This window comes from Protopterus annectens, chromosome 8.part0 (assembly GCF_019279795.1).
Source record: "Protopterus annectens isolate FY-2018-M chromosome 8.part0, PAN1.0, whole genome shotgun sequence".
NCBI lineage: Eukaryota > Metazoa > Chordata > Ceratodontiformes > Protopteridae > Protopterus > Protopterus annectens.
The window spans coordinates 1,066,826,645-1,066,845,909 of NC_056741.1; the positions used below are offsets into that span (position 1 = coordinate 1,066,826,645).

A 19,265-nucleotide genomic window follows, 5' to 3' on the forward strand; every position below is an offset into this window, starting at 1 on the left:
AACATCTCTTTACCAAAGTCCAAACCACAGTGGCAATGGTACTGGACAGTGTCCCTGGCTGTGTCATACACAAGCTGACATATGAAGTAACCACTCACCTAAACAAGCTGTTCAGATGCAGCCTCTATACAGGTTACATACTTGTGGAATGACGCATGGTAATGGTGTTCACAGTCCACAAGGGTTGAGCTACAACTTCTTCTTCTTCTCCTTTCGGATGCTCCCATTAGGGGTCGCCACAGTAGATCATCTGTTTCCATTTCTTCCTGCCCTCTGCATCTTGCGCTGTCACACCATCCACCTGCATGTCCTCTCTCACCACATCCATAAACCTCATCTTAGGCATTCCTTAGGTTCATAGGTTCATACTAGGCTGTCTGCCCGAGGGCATTTATAAGCCTAGCCTATTGTTTTGTGGCTTACGCCACCCCTTTAGTATGGGGAACTATACCCATTATTTTGCTGTGCCTCTGTCGAGCAGTGACACTGAGGTAATTCCTGGGGTATATCTGTGATCTCCCATCCATTGGTCAAGATTTCTCTTGAACAAGGCCAGCGAGGTGCTCTGCCTCACATGTACCGGGATTTTGTTCCACAGCATAGGGAGTCTTTGGGTGATGAATCTATCCCTCCAGCACGTCCTATTAATAGCCGTGTCGAGGTTTAAGTCTCCCGCCCTTGTGGCTCTGATGGATCTAGATTTTTGAGGTGAAGCATATTCATCAAATCTGGGTTTGACATGGCCTTGTATGTTAGGCAAAGGTCACCTCTGAGCAAGCGGTAAGACTGAATAGAGCTGGAGTTCTTTCAGTCGGGCAGCATAGGACAGATTTTGAGACCCTTTATCCTTTTGGTGAGGAACTTTGTGGCCTCTCCAGCTGCTGCAAGTGTCGGGTCAGATACATTCTGAATGGGGCATTGTACTCAATCATTGGTCTGATGAGTGATGAGTAAAGGGAGACTATGACCTCCTTGATCTAGATGAGAATCCCTTCATGATAAGGTGGGCAATGTAGAAGGACTTCCTAACTACTTTAGCTACATGGGTGTCGAATGACAGACTACTATCAACCTGGGTCCCCAGGTCCCTGATAACTTCTTCTGTGCTCAGTGGATTGCCACCTATTTGGTAGCTAGGGTAACCTTGTTTTTCCAAGGGTATGACTATGCATTTTTGGCATTTAACTTTAGGCCGTGGCTCTGGCACCAGTTATCCATTTCTGTGAGACCCTTCTGAAGGATATCTGTGTCAGATGTGTTTTCTACTATGGCCAGTTTGCAGTCATCTGCAAACTTTGTCAGCCATAACCCTCCTGTGTTTGCTTGTACTTCGAAAAGTAGATGCCAAACAAGAGTGGGCCCAGGACTGAGCCCTGTGGGACACCACTTGTGACAGGCTTTGAGTCTGACATGGCGCCAGCAACTCTGACCCTGTGGGTTCTGTCACTCAGCCAGTTTGCAACCCATCTTGTGATGTATGGGTTAACATTTAAGCTGATGAGTTTTTCAATGATACCAGTGGGGTATTGTATCGAAGGCCTTAGCCAGATCGAGGTAGGCTGTATGGACTGCCTTTCCTCATCAATGGCTTTGGTGACTGTTTCGAAAAAGTCAACCAAGTTTAAAAGGCATGATCTGCCTTTGACAAAGCCAAACTGGGTTGGATCCAAAGTCTGCAAATTCCTATGTCTTTATTTATGAGGTCCATTATGATCCTCTCCATGGCTTTGCAGATAAGGCTTGTCAAGCTAATGGGCCAGTAATTTCCAGGGTCTGTGGAGGCACCGCCTTTGTGAAGTGGGACCACAGTTGCAGTGCGCCACTCCTGGGTATGTATCCAGAGGTAAGACTTTGATTAAACAGCTGTCCTAGCTGTGGGTTTAATTCCTCATTGAGTTCGTGGAGCACACAGCCGGGGACACCATCGGGTCCCATGGATGCTGTGTTTTTGCTTGAGAGAGCAGTTCTCACTTGGGCGCTGGAGATGTTTGGGGGCTGCACTCATTTGGTATAGATATCTCTCCTTTTGGGGAGGGGGAGAAGTTTGCACTGAACCTGTCAGCCAGTATGTTGGCAATGTCTGTAGGATCAGTAATCTTCACATCATTTTGAACTAGTTCTGAGCATATCTGGGAGTTTCCTCCTAGGTTTCTAACATAGCTAAAGAAGGCCTTATGATTGTCTTTTGAGTCTTTAGCTATTTTTCTCTCGAAATTTGCTTTGGATGATTTTATGAGAGCTCTTAGTTTTTACTTATAGTGATCAAGGGTGTCTTACCTTTTAAGGATTTTGCTCTATCTTGTAGTAGCTTCCTCCTTTTGTTGTAGAGTTTGTTTATGGCTGGGGTCCACCAGACTGGACGCTTGCCTTTGGTACAAAGAGTCTTTGTTTTGCTTGGGATTGCCTTATCCATGCAGTCCTGCAGGTGCTGGTAGAAGGCGTTTGTAAGTGATTCAGCGGCTTGAGTATTGTTTTCCGCCGGCTCGGGGCCTGAAAGGAGACCACACTAGTCTTTAGAAGTGTGAAGTCGGCTTTGAGAAGTTCTTTACTGTGGTCTTTTTATTTCAGGTGGGGTGGGATGAGGACCTCCAGCGAGATTAGTTTGTGATCTGATCTCACCAGTGAGGGTATACTTCGGTGTTGAACATTGTGCTCCCATGTTCGTGATGATGAGATCAAGTATGTTATCTCCTCTTGTGGGGATGGTGACTAGTTGTTCCATGGCATTTGAGTTTATGAATTCCAGGAACTTTTGGGCTAGGGTGTTTGGGCTTGAGTAGTGTTCCCAGTCTATATTAGGGTAATTGAAGTCACCTAGTATGATGGTGTTTGGTGATACATTTATCCCTCTAGTGTTTTCAGGAAGGCCATGTGAGTTTCCTGAGTTTGTGAGGGTGGCCTGTAACATGCTACAATTTGCAGAGCAGTCTTGCCTATGGTTAATTGCACCTGGATGGTCTCCGATGCATCGTGCATTGCCACCAGTCTTGAGGTGTGGGTGTCCTTGATGAATATGGATACCCCCCTCCTTTCTTGGTATTGTCCGGATTTTGGGGCCGGAACATGATATGAGGTAAAACCTGATAGCTGGGGTGCTCTCAGGAGCCTTGAACCAGGTTTCTGTCACAGCACAGACATCGATGTTCTCCATACTGAGAAGGGCCTCGAGTGCGTGCATTTTGAGATTTAGACTTCTGGCATTGAGCAGCATTACCCTTAGTTTTTTTCCTTTTTGTGTTCTAGGGTGGTAGGTTTAGAATTTGAGCCTTGCCTAAAAAGGCACTATGGGGTGGCAAGAGCCTTTGCCAATATCCAGAATCCCAGGGTGACAGGTGCAAGCCGTCCCTTGCGAAGCAGCGTGGCTTGTCCAGCATGTCATCCCAGGCAGACAGATACTGGATCCCCTTTGAATGACACCAGTGTTTAAGCCAATTGTTAAAGCTGATCATCTTATCTCTGTATTGTGGCATCATTCTTGGTGAAGGTAGGATACTGCTCAAGGTCAGGGTCATACCTGCCTGGGCTACATAATCAGAGAGCTCCTCAATGTCTCTTTTCATGTAGTCCAAGGAGTGCGTCTCAGGTCGTTTACACCAGCGTGGACAATGACTGAGTCATATTTGTACCTGCTGTTGAGAGACCTGAGTGCTTGCGTTATGTGGCGGATTCTAGCCCGACAGGCAGCTTACTGTGACCTTCTCCTTACTCAGTCTGGTGAGCGGGACATCAGTGTGTCTGACTATGGAGTCACCAATGACTAGTGTGTCTGGCATTGTGTTTGGCCTTAAGGGCTGTGACTGTTTGACACTCTGACTGTGAGGTCTATGTGTTGCGGTGTTGTGTTCTGAGGTGGTGGTTGTTTGGGTGTCTGCTTTGGTGGCCTCTGCTGTTTTGGTAGATTTTGATCAGAGCCTCCAGTATGTCTTTGTGTGTTTATGTGTATGATTTGAGGTTGTAATGGTACTATGTGAGACTGGGTCTATAGTGTGTGTGGTAACCTTCTCCTCCTGACTGGTCTTGCCAGTCCTATGTTGAGAGAGCTCAGCCTCCAGTTTGGCCGTATAGTTGCATCTCTCGCATGTATTTGTGTTTTGTGGGAGGAGGAAAGGGTTGTCTGTGTACATGAGGCAATTGAAACATTGCCTCAATATTCCCAGGTTCACCAGCTGAGCAGGAGATGACACTAGCAACTGATCCTCGACATGCTAGAAGGGTAGACGAAAAACTTTAAAAAAAGATTCCGGGGGACGTGGGTGACCGAGAAATGGGGGGTTGCCTTTTTGGGGTACTATCTATGACAAGAGTGCCGTATCAAGGTAATAAGTACTGTAGGAGCAAGTGCTAGGTTTAATAGATAGAGAATAGTCTACTTGGAGTCAAGTAGAGTTGATCTTTTTAGTTATAGGATACGCTGATTTGATCAGTAGTATAGTCCTGTTACCTGGCGGCTTCATCCTTAGCATCTATTTCACAATATACTCTGCATCCCTCCTCAGCACATGTACAAACCAACATAATCCTTCCTATCTGGCTTGGTCTACTAACCTTCAAACCTGGGCTGACCCTCTAATATACTTATTCCTAATCCTGTCCACCCTCAACACACCCAGTGCAAATGTTAACACAAATTGATTAAGGGTAAAGCTACAACAGATCCTGGAAGCTCTCACCCTATAAGCCAGACAAATGTTATCTGGAAGGCTATGAAGCACAGCATTATGGAACTCATTAACAGAGACATTATGAACCTGCAAACACTCCACCATACCCACTTAGGTTCTCTAAAGGCCAGATCATGACTCCTACACCTAGTAGACTTCAAGCCAGTTAACAAGGCTATAGGTGAGGGAGGGGAGGTCCACACAGCCAAGATATAGCTCACCCAGCAATTCATACCCATCCCACATTCTGTTATTATACATAACTTCAACAGACTGACCATAAATGACTGTTAGATGATGGATTGACAACTGACACACAGATGTAGGACACACAGTAACATTTGCAGCCTCCATGTATAATTCTATGCCAGTAACAAGTGGTATTCACCTACACTGAGTCCTGGGACCACTCCTATTTGGCATATAGCATTCTTAGGTACAGGCAAACATAGTAGGGATATGTCTGCCCACGTTTGATGAAAATGCATACTGTGGGCTATACTTTATTCTCCAGATGACACACACATCCTCCAAAAGTGTATCATAGAGACAGATACCTGGTGTCAAAATCATGCTGTAAAGCTATAAGCCAAAGAAAGCATAGTTATCCACTTTTAGAAAACAAAGTATCCCCAGAGTACGACATAGGTAGTAGCCCCCAAAATGTGGAACAGGTACTAATGTATACATAGAGCCATGTGTTTAGTCATCTCTCCTTTGATAATCACATTACCAAAGGGTTTTGGAAATCCCTCTGTGGAGCACATAAGCAATAAAGGGTTTGCATGCAGATCAATAGAGGTTGTTGCACACCAATAATGATTAGTCATCTTTGCCAGACTTTGAATGCTTTGGAACAGGATTCAAATATACCTCAAGCATAAACCTTCACTCACACTCTTCAATAGAAACCGTGATGAGTGGATGTGAAACAGAAGACATAGCCCAGGGATCACTGCAGTGGCTAAGCTTGTCACAAGCATACAGAAGTAACCTAAGGTCTGGAAAGCACCAATACACTCTGGCAAGGCTTACAGATGCTTTCATGGAGAAAGCATAGTACCCACCTATGAAAAAATTGAGGTCACATATATGTATATGGCTTCACCCCACAGCTACCTTACATGTGTTATGCACATACAGTTGTCATTGTGATATGTCATACACTAGAAAAATCAAAACCCACTCCACATTGATTAATGGTGTCACACACATGCACACTTAGGATGTGCAGGATTCAAACCCCTATCTAACAGCATTGGGACACTACAGCAGTATGTATTTACACAATGCGCAACACACATTACTGGAATTTCACCTTCCCACAGGTATATTTGTAGGATGGTGACATCATCAGACTTGACAAAGATGAGTATTTCACTTTTAAGGGGTGTGCATAGTCTCCAAAAAGGTTGCTCCCTCCCCAGGGCAAGACAGACACACACACACACAAACAGTTGGCAAGAGCAGAATTCAAACCCCTACCAAACTACATCATGATACTACAGCAGTACGCATTTACATGACATGCTATGCACATTACTGAGTTTGCATTTTCCCACAGGTATATTTGTAGGATGGTGACATCATCAGACTTGACAAAGATGAGTATATCAATTTTAAGGGGTGTGAGTAGTCTCCAAAAATGTTGCTCCCTCCCCAGGGAGAGAAAGACAGACACACACAGTTGGCAAGTGCAGGATTCAAATCCCTTCTTAACTACATTATAATACTAGAGCAGTACGCATTTATATGACACACTATACACATTACTGGAATTTCATCTTCCCACAGGTATATTTGTAGGACGGTGACATCATCAGACTTGACAAAGATGAGTATATCACTTTTAAGGGGTGTGAGTAGTCTCCAAATAGGTTGCTTCCTCCCCAGGGAGAGACAGACACACACAGTTGGCAAGTGCAGGATGCAAACCCCTACCTAACTACATTATGATACAACAGCAGTACACATTTACATGACGCACTATGCACATTACTGGAATTTCACCTTCCCACAGGTATATTTGTAAGATGGTGACATTATCAGACTTGACAAAGATGTGTATATCACTTTTAAGGGGTGAGAGTAGTCTCCAAAAAGGTTGCTCTCTCCCCAGGGAGAGACAGACACACACATACACAGTTGGCAAGTGCGGGGTTCTTAATCCAAACTAAGTACTTTTTTACACTTCAGCAAGCAATATGGAGTTACAGGATGCAATACAGTCATTACTCACTGACAGTTTCCCCAAAGGGGTTTTTCACATTTGCTAACCTCAGCAGGCTTATCATACTAGGTGTATTGCGAGTGTATTGTATGCATGGGCCATAACCATATCATACATGGGTTGATGCACTACATGCTAGCACACACAGGGTTAAACTGGTGGCTAAAGCTCTGTCAACCCAATACTGGACAATACAGTCAAGAGGAGTAGGGTCATACAAGCACAACACCAACAGTCTCACATAGACCTACAATATAAGCACCAGCACAACACACACATAAATACACATTACCATACCCGGAGAATACAAATATTAATCTAAAAAACAGAAAGTGTCCTCCTAAGCAGACAAGCAAGCAACATGCACCTCCAAGCACACGTCAGAAAACACATAACACACCAAAGCAGTGTGCCTCACAACAGGCCCTAAGGCAAAACAACATACCCAACACACTAGTAATAGGTGACTCCATAGTTAGGCAGACAGATGTTCCACTCACTAGGCTGGACAAGGGGAAGGTTACTGTCAGTTGTCTGTCAGGTGCTATGATCCGCCACATAACACAAGCACTTACATCACTCCAGAACAGGTACATATATGAAGCGGTCTTTGTACATGTCAGTGTGAATGATCTGAGACATACCTCCCAGGACAACATGACAGGAGATATATAGTAGCTCTATGATCATGTAGCCCAGGCTGGTATGACCCTGACCTTGAGTAGCATGTTACCTTCACCTACATGATACTGCAATATAACAGAAAGATGATAAACTTCAACAATTGGCTGAGCTTCTGGTGTCATTCAAAGGGGATCCAGTCTCTGTCTGCCTGTGATGACATGATAGACAAGCCTCGTTGCTTTGCTAGAAATGGTTTGCACCTGTCACCCCTATGCTTCTGAATACTGGCCAAGGCTCTTGCTGTCCCCATATTACCTTTTTTAGGCAAGGCTCAAAGGTTCATAGGTTCATAGGTTCATAGAGAGGTACTAGGCTATTGGCCCTGGGGCCTATACAAGCCCAGCCAAAAAGGTATCCTGGCTTTTGCCACCCAAGAAAATTATTTTCCTGTGCCACTGTCGAGCAGAGCCACAGAGGTGATCCCCGTGGTGAATTTCCTATTTCCCATCCAATCATCAAGATTTTTCTTGAAGAGTGCTAATGAGGAGCTTTGTTTGATATAGATAGGTAGTTTATTCCAGAGTATGGGAAGTCTGTAGGACAGGGTTCTATCCCTCCGGCATGTTCTGTTTATTGTGGTGACAAGGTTTAGGTCCCTAGAGCATGTAGCTCGGAGGGATTGGGATTTCTTTAAGTGGAGCATATCCAACAGCTCTGGGTTTGACATAGCTTTGTATGTTAGGCAGAGATCACCTCTGAGTAGGCGATATGTGACGGAGTAAAGCTGGATTTTTTTGAGATGGTCTGTGTAGGTCATCTGTTTGAGCCTGGTAATCCTCTTTGTGAGGTATTTCTGCGGCCTTTCCAGTTGTTGTAGATGTCTTGTGAGGTACATACCAAGATAATGGGTCTATAATGGGTCTAATGAGTGATGAGTAGAGGGGAACAATGACCTCTTTTTCCTGGATGAGAAATCTTTTGTGATGAGGTGTTACATGTAGAAGGATTTCCTGACTACTGTGGTGATGTGATTTTCAAAGGAGAGACTACTGTCCACCTGTGTCCCATGGCCTCTTATCACACTTTCGGTGTTAAGTATACTACCACCTATGTTGTAGTTCATGGGTACAGAGTTTTTACCAAAGGGGATGACAATGCACTTTTTGGCACTGAGCTTGAGGCCATGGCTTTGACACCAGGCATCTGTCTCAGTGAGGCCCTTTTGTAGGATATCCACATCATTAGGAGTTTTGATTATGGCTCCTAGTTTGCAGTCATCTGTGAACTTCATTAGCCAAAGACCTTCTGTGTTAGCCTGTACTTCAGAGAAGTAGATACCGAACAGGAGAGGACCCAGGACTGAACCCTATGGTACTCCACTTGTCACTGGTCTGAAGTCGGATTTGGAATCAGCTACTTTCACAGTGTGGGTTCTGTCAGTGAGCCAGTTGACAACCCATCTTGTGACATAGGGATTTATACCTTGTTTAGTGAGTTTATCTATAATTCCAGAGTGGGGGATGGTGTTGAAAGCCTTGGCAAGATCTAGATAGGCTGTGTGAACCACCTTACCCTTGTCTACGGCTTTGGTGACTGCTTCAAAGAAGTCTATCAGGTTTAGGAGACATGATCTGCCTTTTACAAACCTGAACTGGGTGGGGTCCAGAGTTTGGAGATTACCAATGTCTTTGTTTATAAGTTCCATGATGATACGTTCCATGGCCTTGCAGACCAGGCTTGTCAGTTCCCGGGGTCCGTGGTGGCTCCCCCCTTGTGGAGTGGGATAAACGTCACTGTGCGCCATTCAGCAGGCACAAAGCCTGAGGTGAGGCTATGATTGAACATGGTACTTAGGTGGGGTGCCAGTTCATTCTGTAGTTCATGTAGAACGCAGACTGGGATGTTGTCTGGTCCCATGGATGCTGTGTTCTTGACTTTGGAGAGTGTAGTTTTTACCTGTGCAGCCGTGATTACAGGAACTTTGCATTCTTCCGGTATAGAGATAGGCTCTTTAATGGGTGAGAGGGGGGTAAAGTTAGCACTGAACCTATCTGCCAGGATGTTGGCAATATCAATTGGGTCTGTATATTTAGTGCCATTGTGCTGTAACGCAGAGCATATCTGAGTGTTGCCATTGAGATTATTGACATAGCTATAGAATGCTTTGTGGTTGTCTTTAGAATCAGTGGCAATTTTGTTTTCGTAACTAGCTTTGGAGTATTTTATCAGGGATCACAGCTTCTTACTGAGGCTGACCAGGGAGCTCCTACACTCATGGGATTTTACTCTCTTTTGCAGCAGTTTCTTCCTTCTGTTGTAGAGTTTGTTTATGGCAGGGGACCACCAGATTGGCTTCCTTTTTTGGAGGATAGCGTCTTGGTTCTGTTTGGGATAGCACAATCCATGCGCTCATGTAAGTGCTTATAAAGTGCAATTGTGTAGGATTCAGTAGTCATAACTGTATTGTCCAGCTGCATGGGTGTCATGAAGTTCACCACTTCTGTCTTAAGAAGCATAAAGTTGGCTTTGGAGAAATTTTTTAACATGGTTTCCTTAATGGGGGGGTGGGGGCAGAATATGGATATCTAGGGTAATTAGCTTATGGTCGGATCGGACCAATGAGGCATTGACTTCAGGTGTGGAACACCAGTCACTCAGGACAAGCCAAACCCCATAACCAACACAAATAACCACAAAGTGAGCTAAATGCAACTCATTGCCAGACGTCTCAGCCTCCAAATGCAAACACTTGAGACACTTCTCAGTATGGAGAATATTGATATCTGTGCAGTAACAGAAACCTAGTTCAAGGCTCCAGAGAGCACATTAGCACTATCAGGATACTACTCATTCCATACCTTCCAGCTTCAGAACCTGGATCATAGCACATAGGGCAGGGATGTATCCATATTCATCAAGGATACCTACACCTCTCTCTACATCCTCTCTACAGGATATGTATCCATAGAATGTTGCACAGCAATGTTCTTCCCACTTCACAGGGGTGGGGCCACAACAGACCCTAGGCATTCCTGCTCTATGAGCCTGATGAGTCTGATCTGCAAGGCAATGGAGCCAATCATAATGGAACTCAACAATAAAGACATTGGGAACCTTCACACAGTTGAGCACACCCAGTTTGGCTTCATCAAAGGCAGATCATGCCTCCTGAACTGGGCGGATTTCTTTGAGACAGTTACCCAGGCTGGCTTCAGATGATTGAAAGGAACATACCTCGCTAAGGTCTTTGACACCATTCCTCAGTCAGGTATCATAGATGAACTCACCAATCTGGGCATAAATCCATACATCACAAGATGGATTGCAAACTGGCTCACAGATAGATCCCACAAATTAAGAGTTGCTGGCTACATGTCAGACTCTAAATCGGTAACAACTGGTGTCCCCCAGGGTTCAGTCCTGGGGTCAGTCCTGTTTGGTATATACTTCTCAGAATTACATATCAACACAAGAGGGTTGTGGTTGACTAAGTTTGCTGGGAAATGTAAAGTGTTTGCCATAATAGATTCCCCGGATGACACAAATATTCACCAGAAGGGACTCTATGAGATAGATGTTGTCAGAATCATGGCCTCAAGCTCAATGTGAAAGAATGCATAGTAATCCCCTTTGGAGAAAACAAAGTACCCACAAACTACCACATAGGTGTTACCCCCTAAAAACTGATGAGGTAATAAGGGATCTGGGGACACAAGTAGATAGTCATCTTTCCTTTGACAACCACGTTGCCAAAGTGGTTAGGAAATCCTATGTGGCCCACCTAATCAACAAAGGGTTTGCATCAAGATCAAAAGAGGTAGTGGTGGCCCTCTACTCATCATCAGACCCATTACTGAGTACAATGAACCATTTTGGATGTACTCGACTAGGCATATCCAGCAGCTGGAGAGACCGCAGAGGTACCTCACCAAGAGGATTACTGGCCTCCAACAGTTGTGTTATGCAACACATCTGGAAAAACTAAATCTTGTCTCTGTTGCGTACCTCCTACTCAGAGGCAAACTCTGCCTAACATACAGAGCCATGTCCAACACATAACTGTTGAACATGCTCCATCTAAGGAAAACAAAACTGAGTTGCACTACACACTCCAGGGATATGAACCTCATCACAACAATGAATACAACATGCTGGTGGGATAGAGTACCATCCCAGAGACTTACCTTACTGTGGAACAGAGTCCCAATGTACATCAGACAGAGCCCCTTGCTGAAACTTTTCAATAGGAACCTTGATGAGTGGATGGGAAACAGACATTTCATGCCAGAGATCATATCAGCAGCCCCCCTAGAAAGGGGCTTAGGGTACTAACTATTAGAACTAGGGCTTAGGAGACTAACCAATGGGGTGGTGAAAGCTGCACAACTAGCCTAGGCTAATATATGCCTTTGTGAAGATAGTCTACTACATACCTATGAACCTATGTGACAGGTACATGTCTACAGTTAGTAGATGTGTACTTCATTGTACAGTCATGTTGTACAGCAGGCACATGCACTACATACATTGTAATGCTTACAGATACTGGTGGCTGTTATGTACAGTGGGTGAGATGTGCACCTCATGTCTTTTGTGCCATTGGGATGTGTGCTGGGTGGGACAGTCCTGGATGGCTCCCTGTCATGGCCTCCCTCCTACACACATATCTGCCCATCCATCTTTGGCTTATTATACTGTGTTCCCCTGCATATATAGGTACATAGGTAGGTAATAGCCTATCTGCCTGAAGGCATATATTAGTATGGCGAGAGTGTGCAGCTATCACCACACCTGGGGTTAGTTCCCTATGCCTCTGTGTAGTAGAGCTGATGAAGTGATCCATGGTGTGACAGTTCAGTTTCACATACACTCATCAAGGCTCCTCTGGAAGAGTGTCAGTGAGGGACTCAGCTTAATGTAGGTTGGGAGACTGTTCCAAAGCAAGGGAAGTCTGTGAGTTAGTAATGTATCCCTCCAACATGTTCTATTTATTCTTATGATGATTATATCCCTAGAGCATGTGGCACAGTGAGCTTGGGTTTACTTCAGATAGAACATATACATCAGTTCTGCATTGGACATGGACCTGTCTTTTGGGCAGAGATAGCCTGAATAGACGGTATGCAACAGAGTACAGATTGAGTTACTTCAGTCTTGTTGCATGGGGCAACTGTTTGAGGCCAGTAATCCTCTTGTTGAGGTACTTCAGTGGTCTTTCCAGCTGCTGAAGGTGCCTAGTCAGATTCATAGCAAGTGTGCCGTGGTACTCTCTGATGGGTCTGATGACTGATGAGTAGAGGGAACATCCTTTGACCTACATGTAAAGACTTTGGCAATTTGTGGGAACACATAGCATGATTTTCTAACCACTTTGTGAATGTGTTTCTGAAAGTAGAGATGACTATCCACATGTGTCCATAGAACCCTTATTATTACCTCCATATTTAGGATGTTGTAGCTCGAGGCCATAAATTTGACACCACATCTGTCTGACTGAGACCCTTTTTAAGGATGTCTCTGTTGTCCCAAACATCAATTATGACAACCTTTTTGCAGTCATCCACAAACTTTGCTAACTATAGCCCTCATGTGTTTGACTGTACTTCTGAAAAGTATACACCAGACAGGAGGGGTCCCAGGACTGAGCCATTGGGGACAGCAATTTCTACCAGCTTACAGTCCAACAGGGAGACCACAATTCTTACCTTGTGGGATCTATCTGTGCCCCAGCTGGCAATCCATCAGACGACATACATGTTTATGCACAGGTTGTTTATTTTGTGGATATGACATGTGTGTGGGATGTTGGAAAAGGGCTTTTCAAGGTCTATGTAGGCTGTGTGGAGCTCATTTCATTAATGTATGTCCTGGGTAACTGCCTTGAAAACTGTCTAGCAGGTTTAGGAACCATGATCTGTCCCTGACCAAACCAAACTGGGTAGGGTTGGGTGTTTGTAGGCTCCCAATAGCTTTGTTTATGAGTTCCATAATGATGGACTCCATGGCCTTGCAGATCAGGCTTATTAGGCTTATAAGACAATAGTTCCCATGGTCTGTTGTGCACCAACACTTGTGTAGTGTGCCAAACATTGCTGTAACCCATTCAACAGTTTAATATCCTGTACAGAGGGTGAGTCTCAACAGACTGTTCAGGTGCAGGGTCTATTTGTTTTGGAGTTCACATATGAGACAGCCAGGGACACCATGTCATCCCATAGACACCATGTTTTTAGGTTTGGATAGAGTTGTTTAAACATTGTATATGTGATTTCTGGGTTTTCACAATCTCCAGGTATGGTAATGGGCCCTTTTGTCAATGAGAGGGGGTAAATATGTATGAACCTGTCTGACAAGATGTTGGCAATGTCAGTCATGTACATGTATTCATTTACCCTTTGCAGTAACTCAGAACATATATGAGTTTACACTGATATTTATGACATAGCTAAATAAAGCTTCATGGTTCTCTATGGAATCTTTGGCAATATTTTTGGCAGAGCTTGGCTTGGATAATGTTAGGAGTGCTCATTGTTTCTTGATGATACTGACTGAAGATTTATTGATCTTCTTTTGACTTTAGCTTTCTTTGAACAACTTAAGTACTTGTATTACATAGTTTAATTATGACAGGGGTCCAATATATTATATGGGTCTGTTTTCATATCACTGTGTGCGTAAGGCAGGATTGGGGAATAGTGACATGTGTCTGGAGTAAGAACTGCAACTGCCAGATATGTGTGGCCCACTGCTGTACTCTGATATGGCTTGTGTGTGAGCATGCCCAGTATGACCTTTCAGTATGTTGTTGACTGAAATTTGCTAAATTTGTTTGTGTGTGAGCATGCCCACTACGGGCATATATACTATATGTGTGTGAAAAATCAAGTTGGTTTTTACTTCAGGACTCACCTGTGTGTTGTACATCAACAGTAAGCACGCTGTGCCTGCAGGGCTTCCTTGATTCAATTTGCATAAACTTATCAACATTTCTACATACAGGGGGGACAGCTATTATTCGTACATTTCTACCCAGGGGGCACAACTGATTGTTACTGTGGGTGAACATAGGATGAGGGGTACACCTGACACTTATACACATTTGCTAGGCTTGCACTGCTATGTTAGGTACTCCATTTCAGTCTGTACTGTTGCATATCATACTGGCTTGAGGCATACCACCGTACTACAGACCTTAGCTTCTAATTACACGCATATAAGTTTGTGACTTCATAGCCTACCCAACCCACATCACACTGCCTGGCCTGCTGTTATCTGTCTGCATAGACCTGGGGGGAGGTTACCCATATGCCTCTTCAGAGGACATGATACAGCATTTGTTTGTATTTGCGTTTGTCTACAACTGTCCTGCTGGCTATGACTGTTAGGTATGTGACCCCCCCCAACTGGTATGTGTGAGTATCTTAAGTTGTGTCTGCGCCAGTAAAATGCTATCATGGCTTAGTGGTTCAGTACTGTGACTATAGTGCACAATATTCTGAGTTTGAGCCCTGACACCGCTTTTTATTTTCCTGCTGGGCAGACCTGACTGGTTAAGTAACAGTAAAGCAGGTGTGAGTGTGTTTACCTGACTTTGCTCGACTTTGCCCAACTCTGCCCGACTTTGCCCAACTTTGTCCAACGTTGCCCAACTTTGCCCAACGTTGACTGACATTGCACTGGTTAGTGCGGTGCACAGCTACACGCAAATGTATTTAAATTTGCTCAGTACTGGTAAATTGTGCTTAGCAGTGCTTTATATTGCTTAAAATAGGGTACTCATGCCTCAGGTGGTGCTGCAGGGCTGCCTATGTTGGATGCACATAGTACACTCCCTATACATGTTTGAAAACAGGTAGTGTCAAGTTAGGCATCCCTTTTACTGTATGTGCGTGTCAGAGAGAGGTGTCATTTCCAGGGTTCCTACTGAGTCAGTGTATGTGCTATGCGTTGCCTCTTTGACAAGGCCAGGGCATAATAGGCACACCTCCTTCTGCCTACTGGGGCAGGCTCAGGTTGTTCCTCCTCTGAGTCACACTGTGCCTGTGCAGGCCTTGGCAATGGTGGGGGGCTGTTTGGCCCTGCTCCATGCTGTTCGTGCTGCAGCTGTTTCCACAGGATCATATTGTGTAGCATGGCACATACCATAACAATTTGGGTACATGTAGTTGTTTAGTACTGCAAGGCTCCACCAGATGTGTCTAGGCACCAGAACCATGACTTGAGCATCCCAAACACATGCTCAATTATGTTTCTTGTTTGTGCATGTGCCTCATTATGGAGTTCTTGTTCAGGTGTGTGTGCATTTCTGATGGGTGTCATCAGCCACGGCTCCAGTGCGTATCCAGCATCCCCCACTAGGTGACCATCAGGGATGTCTCCATTGGCAAATCTCTGGTACAGCTGTGTCAGATGTCAGATGTGGGAATCGTGATAGCTTCTAGGGCAGCTGGCACACACATTCATTATTATGCCCTGGGCATCGCACACGACCTGGCAGTTGATGGAGGGGAAGCCCTTGCAGTTGATGTAGACCCGACCCCGCTCACCAGGTGGTGCTTTGAGGCATATGTGCATGCAGTCTATTGCACCCACTAACTCAGGGTATTCTGCTATTTGGTGGAAAAGACGCATATTGCTGGCTAATGCCTCACAGGTGTTGGGGAAATATACGTGCTCACCGGCACGTGCTGACATGGCATCCAGGAACTGGTGGAGTACCCTGGATGCTGATGCCTGTGAAATCCCCATCATATCACCAGCTGGTCTTTGGAAGGTACCTGTAGCTAGTATTCTTAGGTCAACACATACCTTGGTATCCACTGGGATGGGTTCCCCTCTGTTGGTTCTGTGTGTGAGGCGTGGCCAGCAGAGCTCAACTATTTTCTGTAGGTGGTCCCTGTCAACCCTGTAGCGCTCCACTGTCTTCAGCTCATGTAGCCCCTGGTAGGTTACCCTGGGTCTGTGCACTCTTCTCCATCTCCTCACTGTGGGTTGCTAAGCAGCATTCACAACATCACCACCCTCAGCACCTTGCACATGTTAGTTTATGATAGCAAGAGCAGCCCCTAACATTTTGTCTAACTTAAGCTTTTTAAGCTTTGCCTCTTTGTATACTGCAGTGTTGCAGAGTTCTTGAGAAAAAACAGAGGAGAATGGTGTTTGCAGAGTTTAAAGTGCTGGGCTGGGCTAGGCTAGTCTGCTGCCTGTGTAATTGGCTGATTCTGATATATTTCACCTGGCAGCTCTGCTAGTTCCCCTTGGTTAACTTCCTACTACTTCTTTTCCTTCCTTTTGCCTTTCTGTTACTGCCCAGGGCAGCACTGCGCAAACGAGTGCAAACACGCGCACATATGAGCACACACTGTGTGCATGTTTGCAAGGAGTTTCCTATCTTTTAACAGTGTGCATTTTGGGTTTGAGGTTTTCAAATATGGCAACTGTAGGGATGCCTCTTTGCAATCCTGAGCAACTCAGGGCAAACATGAGCCACTGTGCTCCAATTAGCTTACAGCCTGTCTGACACACCCACTTATGATGTCACCTATATTCTACTCTTCTACTCACCTACTCCTAATCTTACACTCTTGGGACATGCCTCACATGCTAGGGAAAACTGGGATTCGCTCTCCTTATCCTCATTTGCATAGGATTGCCTAGTAATGCACGGTTACATCTCTTACACTGAGCTTCCCCCACTTAGCAACCACTAGTCAGTAGCCATGTTGTCTTCAGCCTGCCATTCACCTGCATGGCAGAATAAGCTTTTAGTGAAAATGCCTATTTTTGGCTTTTTTTTAAATTATTTTCTTGTTTTTTAAAGCACCGCACGTTTGCGTGGTGCTGCTCTACGCTTAAACATCGGAGATCGGGGAAAACAAAAGTTCAATTTTTATGTTTTTAAACATTTTGCAATGCCATTGGCCTTATATTTGGCCATTGGCATGCTTCCTCAACTGTATGCATCCTTTATTTGGAGCTGTCATAGCTCCGTTTAGCTATTTGCAGAAATGTACTCTGTTACCAACAGAGTACATTTCTGCAACACTAATATTCCACGGACAGGTTAGTGTTTGCTGGATCGCAAATATACCTCATTTGCATGGCTTTCACCAGCAAATGAGGTAATTTGCATACCATGATGCTGTCCGTGCAAGACTAGCTTTAGAAGCTCTCATGCACGCCCCTTCTGGCTGTTCCTGGATCGCACGGCAGACATATTGACTGCGTAAGCTCCTACACTCATCTTGCACTCCGTGCAAGCTTTCGTGAATCTGGGGGAGACACTTTGCAAGATACACAGTATAGTAGCCTTAGATAGTTGATAAGCAGTATGAGTTAGTGCAGAAAGGCTAGGAGTTACAGTAGCAGGTTGAGGTGAGTAGATATAGTTTTATCATCTTTTTGAATTCATGTATTGATGTTATTTTTTTGATGTCAGGGAGAAGCTTGTTCCAGTTTTGCATAGGAGAGTAGCTGTATAAGTTTTGGCCAATGTTTTTTTCTGGGGCTTAAAGATTTCCAGTTGTTGTAGGTTAGAGTACCTAAGTTTTCTAGCTGGAGTATAGATTCCAGGATCAGACATCTTTTTGCAATAGGTGTTTACCTGGTCTCTTTGAGATAGAAGCACTGGAGGAAGCTCAAAGCATGGGTATTTATTAGCTAGAGGGCATAGTAGACATTTTTTTCTGTGCAGAGCTGCCCACTGGGTGGCAGTGGTTAACAGTGCCCTGTATAGAAGCAAATGCATAGACAGTAAAACTTACATTTAAAGTTAGAATTATATCTGAAATATGTTAAACAGTGTGCCATTGTGCAGAATAAACTTAGAGCAGATAGCTTGTGCATTGAATAGCATTGCCATATCCTAGCATCTTGTAAGATCCTGCCCTTTACACTAGAAACTACCCTAGGTGACCCCTGTTAAAACCCAATCCTTAATCCTAAAAACAGCAAACTCTATTACAGGACAAGACAGTATAAATATGCAATTTCCAAATGTCTCTGTGACAATCTTTGTAGATTTAGATATCTTAAGGCAATGTAGTAATTGTCTTATCATTTAAGAAAAATAACACAGTAAATGAGACATGTAAATATACAACTTCCTTAAAGGCAAAAATCTCATAAACAATTGAGGCTGTTTGGAATACCCACAAAACATCGCTCACATCTACTGTTTATCACACACACGTATTGTGTTATGCTGAAGTGATTAAAAGTAACCTTCACAAATCTCAAAGACCTCCAGAGCCACCTAACAGCAACGCTGCTCCTCAGCAATCACTAAAGCACACAGCAAAGGCAACACCAAACATCTCATGTAAGCTTACACCTAATGGTCACCCAAGGGCAAAGCCCATAAGGTAAACATACACTTTACCTAATACTGTTGTCATTGGGAACTCCATTGTGCAACACACAGAAGCTCCACATACCAGGCTGGACAAGGAGAAGATAACAGTTAGTTGCGCATCTGGAGCCAGGATCCACAATATCATGTATGCAGTCAAGTTACTGCACCACAGGTACCCATATGATTCTATCATAGTCCAAGTTTAAATGAACCGAAAATACCTCACTGGGCTATATGAAAAGAGACATAATTAATCTCTTGGTATATTTGTCACAGATAGGTATGAGCCTTGTACTGAGCAGCATTGTACAGTAAACAAGGATGATGCCAGAGTATGAACATAAAATGACTGATTTTAATAATTGGATTAGTTTCTGGTATCACTCCAGGGGTTCCA

The 19,265-nt window shown here is 44.3% G+C and overlaps 1 protein-coding gene across 3 annotated transcripts in view; it reads right to left on the reverse strand.

Annotated features, from left to right (window-relative positions):
- The window catches only part of LOC122809220 (hemicentin-1-like), a 607,229-nt gene that overhangs the window by 502,691 nt on the left and 85,273 nt on the right, over positions 1–19,265 (reverse strand). The window lies entirely within an intron of this gene.